The 13,931-nt window shown below is 48.0% G+C and overlaps 1 protein-coding gene across 3 annotated transcripts in view; it reads left to right on the top strand.

The window, feature by feature from the left end:
• Nucleotides 1–13,931, top strand: part of EFR3B (EFR3 homolog B) — a 78,796-nt gene that overhangs the window by 13,739 nt on the left and 51,126 nt on the right. Inside the window, exon 1 of one of the 3 annotated variants that reach the window (XM_084792600.1) lies at nucleotides 1,104–1,122. The exons of the other annotated variants lie outside the window; for them this stretch is intronic. The gene's annotated coding sequence lies outside the window, so the exon portion shown is untranslated. Of the gene's footprint in view, nucleotides 1–1,103; nucleotides 1,123–13,931 lie in introns of those variants that run through there. 3 annotated transcript variants of the gene reach the window in all.

Here is a 13,931-nt window from a genome sequence, read left to right as displayed (position 1 = left end):
TTTAACCCAAATCAGATTAAGGGCATGTCTGCTGCTGCACTGTCTGCAAGTGGCTAGAGGGATGGATGATTGTCAGACTTGAGGCATTTGTTAGGGATGGACTGCCTTAACAGCAAATGCACTCTTCACCTGGGGGAGGGGAGTGTCTCTAGGAAGGAAGCTGAGATGCTCTGAGAGGCCCACATGGCTGCTACTGGGGAAAGAGGAGCCAGGAGTTCTCCAGAGAAGATCAGCATGCACTTGGATCTCAGCCTCCACTGAGCTGCAAGGGTTGGTCCTCGGATGATGGGTTGGTTTTTGATTGAGCTACCTTACAAGGGCAACTCTGGACACCTGCTCTGAAGTGAGCAGCAAGCTTGGAGGAAAGCGGGGAGCAGAAGGAAGAGGAGGGGGAGAAGAGTAGGTGCAGCCAACGCATACCCAGGAGCTGTGACGAACGCATGCGTAGGTCCCACTGAGCCTTGACAGAATTACACACTGGAGCTCCAGCCATGGCTAAGAAGACCATGGATGATTTTAATTTACTGAAAATTTTTTTCATACTTTGTATAATGAACATTTTAATGTCAGGGCATAAATATAATTAAAAGTATTTTTCATCACCAACAGCTTTGTGGGTAGTTATCTAGAGTCTTCTAATTATGCTTAAGAAGTAATTATGTAGGAATTTATGCAAGAACAAATCTATGTTGATTTGTTAGGATTCAGACCTCAGCTGGATGTAGGCATTGGTTGGAAAGGTGAACTTTTTAGGGCCTTGGAGATGTCCTGTATGTTGGGTGGTTGGTTACACAATTTAAAAACACTTCCATGTTAATTAAATCACAATAAACCAGTAGGAAGTCCAGGAAAAGCAGAAACCAGGCATGCAGACAATCACAAGGCTGTTCTGTGGTCCAGGCAGTGCGTGCACTAGGAAATGCGCAAGGGTCTGTGCCAGCTTGTACCATGACTTTTACTCATAGCCCAAGATAATCCCTGGCAGCCTGGTCAAAGGGCTCATTGAGAGCTTCCTGGCAGAGCCCATGATACAAGGCACAGTCCATGCTGGGCAGCAGGCAGAGGAAGCTGACCCTGCAAACCCAGTCCGTTGGCAGCTGGAAAGCTGATGGTGCTAGCAGGGTAAGTGGGCAGAGGGCCCACAAGCAAGACCGTCTGGGCGGAGGGTCAGCCTTGGGAGACCTGAGATTGATGTTGCTGACTCTCAGGGGACCAGAAATGACAAGGCCTGGCTTTAAGATGCCCTGAGCAGTGTCTCAGCCTAACACAGGCATGGCTGACACACGCATGGCTGAGCAGGGCCAGCTTGTGTGAATGATTGATTTTTCCATTTTGTCCTTGGGGCTTTTGTGACGAGGTTCAGCCCACAGTAATGCCATTCTTCTAAGAATGCGCAGCCGTTAATGGGCATGCCATTCACCTAATGTCTTAATAATGTGCTGGTTGGTGACATCTCTGCACAAAGACCTATGTCTCCATGGCTGAAAAAGTGAATTTTTCTCCAGTGACACATTGGAGTGAATAGATGTCAGTGACCCCCTCCCAGGATAAGTATAAAGGCCCCCGAGAGACACTTAGCTTAGGGATTGAATTCAGCTACCCCACTTACCTCTCTGGAAATGTTTTCTGACCTGTGCCTCATTTTCTTTATCTGTTAAATGGGACAACAGGCTCCCCTCAATGGCATCGGGAGGTACCGGTAAAGAAAACAGCCTTCTGGGCGCACAACAGTTCCTAACACACAGTACCACGGTAATGAATGGTAGATGGTGCTGATGTCCACAGGAGAAGCCGCTAAGCGTTTTCCCAGTGTCGCAGTAACGGGGCCTCCTCCCCCAGATGCTTTGGAGGAAGGATGCACCCCGCCTCGTGCAGAGCTTTCCAAGGCGCGGTTTCTCCACCCTGTCTGTCCTTCGCTACTTGCTGTAGGCAGCATCTGTTGAGGGACTTTGTTCCTCAGCCAGGTGTAACAGAACGCCTATGCGTATCAGAGCACTGTTTCACTGAAAATGGGCCTTGGCGCGTTGCTACGGCCTCTGCTTACTTGGCAATTTTAGGAGGGCTCAACCTAGCCTTTGCGTCCCGCCCCCCAATTCTGATGCTTCTCATTCAGTTTCGCATCTTAAACGCATCGCTTCTGGGGTTTCCCTTTGGCACTGGGACCACCCTGGGCCCTGACTTGGTGCATTTTATCTGCCCCCGGGCACAATGCCTGCTTTGTGTTCTGGCAACCCACACACGATGCAACAGACTCCCTGATTATATATTTGGCCTTCTGAATAATTGATCTCTGATTCTTAGCCTGTGAGAGTCCGAGTCTCAGATCTGTTACGCGTCTGTATAGTTAAAGCACTTACACTCGCCCTCAATCAACTTGGCACCGTGACAACGAGGCTTCCTCGGGTTTCTATATTTGACAACGTGTGTTCGTTTGGAAACTGGAGGTGAGTGACCCTGCTTTTTATAGGCTGCCTGTTGACCACAATAGGAAACTGGGTGTATTTTAGGACAGAGGAAAGCAGAAATGTGTTGTGCATTCCAAACCCCTGATTTCTGGCTCTTAGCTCTGAACTTTAAACCAAATCACCTGTGACATTACTTTGTTTGCGGTAGATTTTCTGTACCGCAAGCTCTTTAGCCTTGCAGGAGGAGCCGTTTGTGGGTGCTTTTTTCCTCGTAGCTCATGTGAGCTGGAGGAAGCAAATAGAGCGCCGCGTTGTATCTAGGTCCTCGGGTGGATGAATCCCCATGGGAGGCTAGGTCACCTCACACAGAGCTAGACACACAAGCCTGGTGTTTCCCAGACCTGAGCTCTCATTGTTGGCATCCCTGGGCCTAAAGAGGCTCACGAAGCGCCAGGTTGTGGTGGCACACGTCTTTAATCCCAGCACTTGGGAGGTAGAGGCAGGTGGATCTCCATGAGTTCGAGGCCAGCGTGGACTACAGAGCGAGTTCCAGTACAGCCAAGGCTACACAGAGAAACCCTGTCTTGGAAAAACAAAAAAAACAAAAAGAAGCCCACTAAGCACTCCCATAGAGGTAACTGGTGAATACTGTCTATGAAGTGAGTGCCTATTTACCAGGGCAATTATGGAGCAAAACTCCAGCTCTCCTGAGGTCATTTGATATGCAAGGCTGCCAGAGATGCTTGGAGCCCGCAAGGTTACAAAAGTTGAAGCCAGAAGGTGCTGGGCCACCTCGCAGTCCTGGGGACTCACAGCTGGCCAGCTGCGTACAGCTTGGAAAAGCATGCCCTCCCTAGTCTGCAGAGCTGTGGTTCCTTTTGGGATTTGTGTGACATTTTAGGGAGCTCCTTGAGCCAGCAGTCATTGCAACTGAGATGACACTTTCTTCTCCTTTCCTGGTCGTTCTTTACTTTCTCTTTTTGAATTCCCGGCGCTACTCCCCCGCTAAGAGCCTCTCTAGAGGATGGCTTGTGAACGTTGGCTAGCCAGGCATTCCTATTGTCTCTTCCTCCCTGACCACACTTTCCCAAGGCGGCTCAGTGGTTAAGAGCATGGACTGCTCTTCCAGAGGACCCAAGTTCAAAGCCCCGCTCCCACATCAGGTGACTCACAATGACTATAAACTCCAGCTCCCGAGGGGATCCAACACTTCTGGTCCCTGCTGGTGCATGCACTCAGGTCCACATACCCACAGACATAAACACACATAATTTAAAATAATAGACAAATACTTAAAGAATGATTTAGCCAGTCAGTGGTTATGCACAGCTTTAATCCCAGCAATCAGGAGGCAGGGGCAGGTGCATCTCTGCATTCAAGGCGAGCCTGGTCTACAGAGTGAGCTCCAGGGCAGACAGGGCGACACAGAGAAACCCTGTCTCGTTCCCTCCAACTGCCAGGACATGGTGGCCCCTCGTGTCCTCTCCTCATTTGTGTGACTGTGTGTCTTGCTTGGATCAGCTCATCCGTGTCACACACTAAGAGACCAGGAAAGTTCTGCCTGCAGTCTCCTGCCCTCCTCAGCCTCTTAATGCCTCCTTAGAATCCTCGGTCACTCCCTCCACCTGTGCTGGTTGGTTTTCTTACCAAGCTGACACAGATAGGGTCACTCTAAGATGCTCCCTCCTTCCCCTCATCACCTGGCCACCGAGCTCCGGCCAGTAGCCAACACTGCCACTGTGCTTGGCTCCTTGTAGGGTTTCCCACATTTATAGCATATTTTACACATACATTTACACACATGCCAGGTTTGTTGCACACCAGTGGTGGCATGTCATGCCTGTCCTGCAGCCTTCCTTTGAATTTCTAGGGTGTTCACAGAGCTGTCAGACTCTGCAATACTCAGACCTCAAAGTCGTCCGTTTCAGCTGCTGCAAGGATGTTCCTCCTGCGGAGTGTTCATTGCTCCCTAAGCCACCGAGGCCACTCCTGACTTGCCTCTTTGGCAAACTAGCAGGGGCAGTGTGGAGACACGGGGTATCTAGGTGTCCATACTGTGCCTTTGGTTCTCCCATCCCGACTTCTGGCCCAGGCAGAGTCAGAGCCTGTGTGGGGTCAGCCGTGAGTCAGAGATGTCACCAAACAACCAGCATTTATTTTATGGTAGGAAGCTGGCAGCCGTGTCCCACTCTGATCTCTTGTCACTCCTCAGGCTGAGAAGATAAAACCTAGATTCTATCAAATGGTTGGTGATGAGGTCTGAAAATACTGAGGCACTAATAATAAATCGAGATGACGGGCCAGACAGCTCTCCTCTGGAGGCTGAGCTAAGCACAGACTCCAGGAAGACCCAGCATGCTTATCAGTACCTTGTGTTGTTTTGTTTTTGAGACGGGGTCTTATGTAGGCCAGGCTGGCTCAAACTCATGGCAATCCTCCTGCCTCAGCTGTCTGCGTGCTGGGATTGCAGGTAAGCATCATTTTGCCTGACTGTCTTACGGTCTGGTTCTAAGTTCGATTTTTTTTTTTTTTTTTTTTAGTGTTTCAAGACCGGTCTCTGTATTAGCCTTGGCTGTCCTGGACTCACTTTGTAGACCAGGCTGGCCTCAAACTAACAGTGATCCGCCTGCCTCTGCCTCCCGAGTGCTGGGATTAAAGGTGTGAGCCACCACACTCGGCTCTAAATTTGATTTCTAAAGTTAACTTGCTACATTCATTCTGGGGCACAAGCATAGAAAATTAGGGTTAAAGGCTCACATATTGCAAGCATTTAGGTATTGGGTGCTGAGCTGTGAGTAAAACACAGATCCAAGCCAGGCATGGTGGGGCACATCTTTAATCCTAGCACTCAGGAGGCAGAGGGAGGCGGATCGATGTGAGTTCGAGGCCAGCCTGGTCTACAAAGTGACTCTAGGACAGCCAAGGCTACACAGAGAAACCCTGTCTAAAAAAATTTTTTTAATTAAAACACACACACACACACACACACACACACACACAGCACAGATCCATCATGTGTTGTGTACCAGGGTCACTTTCTAGGTGGCTCTAAGGAGTCCCGGGGCACGATGAGGGAATGAGGGAGGCAGCATAAGTTATACTGAGATGAGATGTCAGTGCCTGCTTCTGAGGGCCACAGGCCTTGTGTGTTAACTCAGTGTTCTGCCCTGAGCTGCACCTCCAATACCCCCTATATACGTTTCAAAGTTTACTGAAATAAAACTATTACTAGAGACACCATGGCATTTCCCTGACTCCCACCCAATGATTACTGGGAGCTTTTAGTGATCTTAAAAATTGACACTGAGGCACTGGAGAGATGGCTCAGTGGTTAGGAGCACTGGCTGCTCTTCCAAAGGTCCTGAGTTCAATTCCCAGCAACCACATGGTGCCTCACAACCATAATGAGATCTGGTGCCCTCTTCTGGTGTGCATGTGTACTTGCAGACAGAACACAGTATACTTAATAAATAAATAAATAAATAAATCTTTTTTTTTTAAATTGACACTGAGAAAGTCTATGTAGCTCAGTCAATAGGACATCTGACTTTATAATCTAAAGGTCCAAGGTTCAAATCCTCTTTAAGACTGGGTGTGGTGGCTCGTGACTTTAATGCCCATAAGGGGGAGGCAGAGGCAGACGGATCTCTGTGAGTTCAGGCCAGCCTGGTCTGCAAAGCAAATCCAGGACAGCCAAGGCTACACAGAGAAACCTTGTCTTGAAAAAAACCAACCAACCAAAAAAGGAGAAGAAAAATAGTGAGCAGTGAGCAACCTCTCCATTCAAAATGCAGCTCCAGCAGGCAGGGGTGAGAGACACTTGTGAACTTTCATCCAACAAAAGCCTGAGAAAAGGAGAAAGAGTGAAAGCACAAGCAGGAAGAGGCCATGGGGGGGATGGATGCTGCTTCTGTCTCACGGATGGGCTCTGAAAATGTGCACTGTGAAAGCCGTCTTCTGACCTCCACACATGCTGTGTGGCATGCATGCACCTGCTGTCCTCTGACCTCCACACACAGGCTGTGACATGCATGCACCTGCTGTCTTCTGACCTCCACACACAGGCTGTGACATGCATGCACCTGCTGTCTTCTGACCTCTACACACAGGCTGTGACATGCATGCACCTGCTGTCTTCTGACCTCCACACATGCTGTGTGGCATGCATGCACCTGCTGTCTTCTGACCTCCACACACAGGCTGTGATATGCATGCACCTGCTGTCTTCTGACCTCTACACACATGCTGTGACATGCATGCACCTGCTGTCTTCTGACCTCCACACATGCTGTGTGGCATGCATGCACCTGCTGTCTTCTGACCTCCACACACAGGCTGTGACATGCATGCACCTGCTGTCTTCTGACCTCCACACACAGGCTGTGACATGCATGCACCTGCTGTCTTCTGACCTCCACACACAGGCTGTGACATGCATGCACCTGCTGTCTTCTGACCTCCACACACAGGCTGTGACATGCATGCACCTGCTGTCTTCTGACCTCTACACACATGCTGTGACATGCATGCACCTGCTGTCTTCTGACCTCTATACACAGGCTGTGACATGCATGCACCTGCTGTCTTCTGACCTCCACACATATGCTGTGACATGTATGCACCTGCTGTCTTCTGATGTCCACACATGCTGTGGCATGCATGCACCTGCTGTCTTCTGACCTCCACACACATGCTGTGACATGCATGCACCTGCTGTCTTCTGACCTCTATACACAGGCTGTGACATGCATGCACCTGCTGTCTTCTGACATCCACACATGCTGTGGCATGCATGCACCTGCTGTCTTCTGACCTCCACACACATGCTGTGGCATGCATGCACCTGCTGTCTTCTGACGTCCACACATGCTGTGGCATGCATGCACCTGCTGTCTTCTGACCTCCACACATGCTGTGGCATGCATGCACCTGCTGTCTTCTGACCTCCACACACATGCTGTGGCATGCATGCACCTGCCCTCACACACATACCATACATATATACACAAATGCTTTTCCAATGTTTTAAAATTCATCATTGCTTGATATTCCAGCAATCAACTTGCTTCCCTTTTGAATATCCTCTGCACTGGTTTAATAACAATCCAGCCCTACTGTAGTCGCAGTTAAGTGTGGTCATGGTTTGATAAGAAATGTCCCTTACTCTTGTGTATTAAAGGCTCAATCTCAGCCACTGTTGTTCTTTTGAAAGGCTCTGAAAACTTAGGCAGTTGGTTCCAGTTGGAGGAAGTTCCTCGTTGTCTCAGGCCCCTTTTGTCTGTCTTTCTCTTGCTTCCTCGGTGCTGTCCAGTGAGGAGACTCTACCACATGCTCCTGCCACCATAATGTCCTGCTCCATGGGCCCAGTATCCACAGAGCCTGGGACTAAGGACTGACCCCTCTGAAACCATGAGCCAAAACAAATCATCCCTTCCCTCGGTAGTTTTTGTCAAGTATTTTACCATAGCAATGAGAAAGTCAAATCCCAAGCACCAGCCCCATTGGATATCTGAATCCATAGATGGTCTGAATCTCAGTCTGTGTCTTATTACTGTAATACAAAAACTTGGATATGTTTAGTTTATAAATTAGGCACGGTGAGAGATTAATGACAATAATAAAATAGAATAACTATAATCACATATTATGTAAGTTGCCAGCATCACCACCTTTGTACTTTGGGTCCGTTTTCAAATAAAATAAGGTTTGGTAGAGTGAAAGCATTACAGCATTGCAACAGTCAGTATAGTAATGGATGTCCACTGTGTGGCTATCTGGAGGGCAGCATATACAGCGTGGATACACTGGGCGAAGAGGGCATTCACACCCTTGCCTGGGTGGAGGGAGACCCCATGAGCTTTCATTATGCTACTCAAAGAGCATGCAGTTTAGAACTTAGGAGTTTTTATTTATTTCTGAAGTTTTCTATTTAATGTCTTTACACCAAGATGGACCTTGGGTAACAAACTTCAGAAAGAGAAACCGCAGACAGCCAGGGACGGCTGTATATAGTCCTTTTTTATTTTTATTTTTATTTTGGTTTTTCGAGACAAGATTTCTCTGTGTAGCCTTGGCTGTCTTGGACTCGTTTTGTAGACCAGGCTGGCCTCGAACTCACAGGGATCCACCTGCCTCTGCCTCTCTGAATGCTGGGATTACAGGTATGACCCACTGCTACCAGCTCAGTGCTTTTTTATTAAACATCCCACCCTAGACATTTTTCCATGGTGTCCCCTTGTCTTCAAAACGGTGCCAGTAAAGTTTGCACCTAAATTATTATTCAAACACATTTCAGCCATCTGGCCAAGTTTCACCGGGAATGCCTTTGTTGGCAGACATCACAAAAGTGTGTCCTCTGCCTGTGTTAGCGGGAACCTGCAAAGTAGATTACCAATGCTGGAAGCCTCTCTCTGTTGTTTCCTCTGAAGACTCCTAGGTGGTTTCCAGACTCTGGCCCCAGACCACTTTGTGTCTCATGCCTACTTCTCAAATCTCACATGGGACTCTGTTGACATGAGAATATTAATATTGCTGTCCTGGGCTGTCGAGATGGCTCAGTGAGTAAAGGCACTTGCTGTCCAAAGCTTGGGGCTCACATGGTGGAATGACTCACTGGTCCACACGTCCCTCCCCACCCCCACAGCCTCCACCCCTGGTTCACGGTGACACAAGCCTGTAATCCCAGCACTCGGGAGGCAGAGGCAGGTGGATCACTGTGAGTGTGAGGCCAGCCTGGTCTACAAGGCAAGTCCAGGACAGTCAAGATAACACAGAGAAACCCTGTCTTGGAAAATCTAAAAAACAAAAACAAACAAACAAACAAAAAACCTTGTGGATCTTACACACACACACACACACACACACACACACACACACACACACACACACTAATCTAGCTCTCAGGACCAGTGTGGCTCAAGCACCCTTGGAAATGGAAAGTCACAGGTTTTTTTCTCAGTAGCCCCAGATTTTGGCTTTTCCCTCTGTGCTGTCAGCCGGGGCTTGGCCTCTGACTCTCCGTCCTGTTCTTCTAGCCCTCCACCCTGGCTCTGGCTCCTTTTTGTAATAGTCTCCTTTCTATTTGCTCTCAACTCCAATCCAGCCAGCCAGGCTCCTCTCGGGAGAGCCCACAAGCCATTCCCTCACCGTCCCTCAGGGGCAGGGCTGCCTTCCTTTCCCTCCTCAGCCCATTAAACAAAATGCCTCCAGGGCCCAGCTCTTCTCCTGCTTCAGTGGGGACCTGTCCTGCCCGTGAAGACCAATTCAGATGCTTTAGTCTTTCTCCTGCTTACATCTTTGGACCCTAAAAAAAAAAAAAATCCATCCTCAGGGAGAAAGCTAGAAAAAACGAGAACCGCTGTAACGTGCATAGATTCTTTCTAACATTATTTTTCCTTGCTCTTGCATGGAAACGTAAACAAGATGAAGAGTTTGGAAAAGATGCAGTAATTCTTGTGGGTCTCACTGGAGTTTGAAACACCCATTCAAATGCTACCTTGACAACAGGGAAAATGCATACAGAACGGGAGAAGCCCACATGTTTGCTGCTTAACTGTGGGAGCCACTGTGAGCACCTCTGCAGACAAAGGATGGCACACAGCTCTGCCCTAATGTGATGAACTCCAAGGCGTGTGTTTGCTACATAGTTCACCACTCTTAGATTGTTGTTTTGTTTTTGTTTTAGACAATTTCTTACTATGTAGCTTTGGCTGGCCTTGGACTCAGCTCTGCTTGCCCCTGCCTCCCTATGCTGAGATGAAAATCAAACACATTTATTTATTTGCTTATTTAATGCATGTATGTATGTGTACTATTTATGTGCCTGATGTCTGCAAAAGCCAGAAAAGAGGATCTGATCACCTAAAACTGGAATCAGCAATAGTTAGAAACCACCATGGGGGTGCTGGGAACTGAACCTGTGTCCCCTGCAGAAGCAATTAGTGCTCTTAACCTCTGAGCCACCTCTCCAGCCTGTACACAATTCTTATACATAGTGAGACCTTGAAGAAAATGTTCTTCCCTTAATTCTTCCCTCCCTCCCTCCCTCCTTCCCTCCCTTTCTCTCTGAAAGACAGGATCTTGCAATATACCCTATCAACTTCTCACTATATGATCCAGGCAGCCTTGAACTTGTGATCCCCCTGCCTCTGTCTCCAGTGTACCGGGGATCAAATTGCACCACCATGCCTGGTTTGGCAGTGATTCTTTAGAAATGGCCTTCTGCAAAGATTATTTAAGATTTTCAGACATTATAGTGAGTGTTTGCTGTACGCTGAGACCTTGGGACCGTGAGTCTGTAAGGACTGCCAAGCCAAGGTCAGTTCCCAGGGCAGTTGCCCATGTGGCCCTTTGCACAGCAGCCTCTCTTGCCTGGATGACCCCCTTTCTTCTCTTCACAGCTCGGCCCATGTTCTTCAAGGCTGTGCCTGACTCCTGCCTTCCCTGAGAGTCACCTAGGCCTAGTAGCACCTGCCCACCAGGAACCTCAAACACAGGGGACTTTCCCAGAGAAGCATTGGCATTCACCCACCACTGTTGCATCTAATAGTCGCTGGGGAGAAGGCACAAAGACCATTCCTGTGTCTTGTTACTGCTTCATATCCCCAAGTGACCATGTCACTGTGGGACCATGGTGTTCTCAGTATACTGGCAAATCATCTTCCTCCCTTCACTGGTGGCTAGCCTAGTGCGAGGCTGGTTGTCACTCAAAGAGGAAGGCAGGTGTGGAGTGATGTAGGGTTGTGCTCATGGGCCCCTACGTGTACATGAGGTTTCTCTCTATATCCAGTTTCCTTAGCAGCTCCCATTTCTCCCAACAGAAACATCTTTGCCTTTATTACATTAAACTTTAAAAAAAATTTTTTTCAGATTACCAAGTAGTTGCAAAGAAACACACAAGGAAGTCCCATGCACCCTTCACCCAGCATCCTCCAGTGTTGACATGATGCATCCTTATGGCTCAGTATCAATACAAGGAACACGGGCCCCGCCCACAGAACTGATTTCAATTTTAGCGGGGAGTCGTTCAAAACAGAGTTTCTCTGATAACAGCCCTGGCTGTCCTGGAACTCTCTCTATAGACCTGGCTGGACTCAAACTCACAGAAATCCACCTGCCTCTGCCTCCCAAGTGCTGGGACTAAAGATATGTGCCACCATGCCCAGCTTGTTTTACTTTTTACACTTATTTCATGTGTGTAGGGGCATCTGGGGGTGGGTGGAAGCAGGCCACAGGCTGCAGTGGAATCAGAGGACTGCTTGTGGGAATTGGTTCTCTCCCTCCACCATGTGGGTTGTGGGGTCAAACCAGGTCATCAGGGTCACTGGCAAGTGCCTTTACCCACTGAGCCATCTCACCAGTCTCGTGGACTTTTAAAAAAACATTCCACCCCATATTTGCCCTTTTTCTACTTGAACACGCTTTCTGCATACCTGCCTGACAGACCCTTTCTCACTTCAGATCCACAACAGCACTGAGATTTGAGAGCTATTCTCTGCTTGTGCATGCACACGTGTGCACACACACACACCAATTCCTCAAGGACCAGTGAATTAACCCCTCTGAGCTTTGGTTTTTTCATTTGAAGGGTGCAACCTCATGGAGTTTTTGGATTTTAATGCCAAAGTGCTTGAGTTCAGCACATGAAATAATACACCTAAGGGCTGGACAGATGGCTTAGTGGTTAAGAGTCCACAGTGCTCTTGCAGAGGAGCCAAGTTCTATGTTGGGTGGCCCACATCAGCCTGTAACTCTAGCTCTGAAAGATCTGATGCCCTCTTCTGGCCTCTATGGGCACTTGTACTCTTGCACACCTGCATGCGTGTGGTGATGTGGACAAACATGCATACACAGAATAAAAAATAAGTACACTCAGGAAATGAATTTATCTTCTACCCTTTCCTACACTGAACACTGTCTTTTTCTTACAATATAGTGAAATTCTTCTCTTAATTAATGTTCAAAATTACTCTTCCCCTGACACATTCCTATCCCAGCTCCAGTTTCCTCAGCAACCCAGCCTGTGTGTGCATAACATTCAGTGCATATGAACCTGACTATGCATTTCATACTCCTTTTGAATATATTCACATTTCTATTTTTTACCTAGCAAAAAATATGAGGTGCTTATAGGAGAGACCTCCAATCTTTCATTTCTACAAGTCAGCATATTGGAGGAGAGCCCGGCTTTGCAACCATCTGGAATACAAAGATAATTTTACCAACCTCAGAGATGGCAAAGATTCACTGAGGGAAAGCAGAGTGTCCAGTGCAGATTAGCTCAGAACACGCCATTGCGCCCCTCCACTGGTGTTTCCCCACAACGCATTGCCCTTGGGCATGTGAGAGGGGATGGGCATCACCTGGGGCTGGGATGGACTTTTAAAAACAACTATTTGTGCCGGGCGTGGTGGCGCACGCCTTTAATCCCAGCACTCGGGAGGCAGAGTTGGGCGGATCGCTGTGAGTTCGAGGCCAGCCTGGTCTACAAAGTGAGTCCAGAACAGCCAAGGCTACAAAGAGACCCTGGCTCGAAAAACCAAAAAAAAAATAAAAATAAAAATAAAAAATAAAATAAAATAAAAAAAATAAAAACAAGTATTTGTGCTTCACACACTGTGCTGGCTGGTTTTATGTCAACTTGACACAGGTTGAAGTCATCGGAGAGAAGGGAACATCAATTAATAAAATAGATCAGGTTGTAGACAAGGCTGTGGGCATTTTCTTAGTTAGTGGTTGATGGGGGAGGACCCAATCCATTGTGGGTGGGGCCATCCCTGGGCTGGTGGTCCTGGGTTCTATAAGAAAGCAGACTAAGCAAGACAGGGTTTCTGTGCAGTGCTGGCTTAGCTCCCCAGAATTTGCTCTGTAGGCTAAGCTGGTCTCGAACTCAGAAATCCACCTCCTTCTGCCTCCAGAGTGCTGGGATTAAAGATGTGCCACCACAGCCCGGCCAAATATATACAACTTTACAAATTAAATAAATAAGACTAAGATAGAAAATTGTAGTGGCCAGTCATTTGCTTTTATCCAGCATCTTTCTCCTAATTTGGGAAAGAAATTGTGTACGTGCTTCAGTGCGTGCATGTGTGCAAGCCAGAGGTTGCTGCTGGGTTTATTCTGAGACAGAGTCTCTCACTGAACTGGGAGTTCACCAGTTGGCTCTCCTGGCTGGATGGCAAGCCCCAGGGATCAGCCTATTTCTGCCCCTTCTACTCTGGCATTATAGACATAGGATACCACTCTCTGCTTTTGAGTTGTTGCAGGGGGTTCAAAATCAGTGCGTGGCAAGCACTCTATTGACTGTGACTTCTCCCCAGCCCTAGAAATATTCATAATAATTACTCGCACCTGGGAATGTAGCTAAGTTGGTCAAGTGCTTGCCTAGCATGCATGGAGTCCATATCATATGTCCGTAGCCCACTCGCGTCCAGTACTGCATAAACTTGGCATAGTAGTGCATGCCTATAATCTAGGCACTTGGGGAGTGGAGGAAAGAGGATCAGAAATTCAAAGCCATCCTTAGCT

This window comes from Acomys minous, assembly GCF_964271855.1.
Source record: "Acomys minous genome assembly, chromosome: 8".
NCBI lineage: Eukaryota > Metazoa > Chordata > Mammalia > Rodentia > Muridae > Acomys > Acomys minous.
Note: the sequence above shows the minus strand (reverse complement) of the source record. Positions and strands in the feature narration are given on the sequence as shown.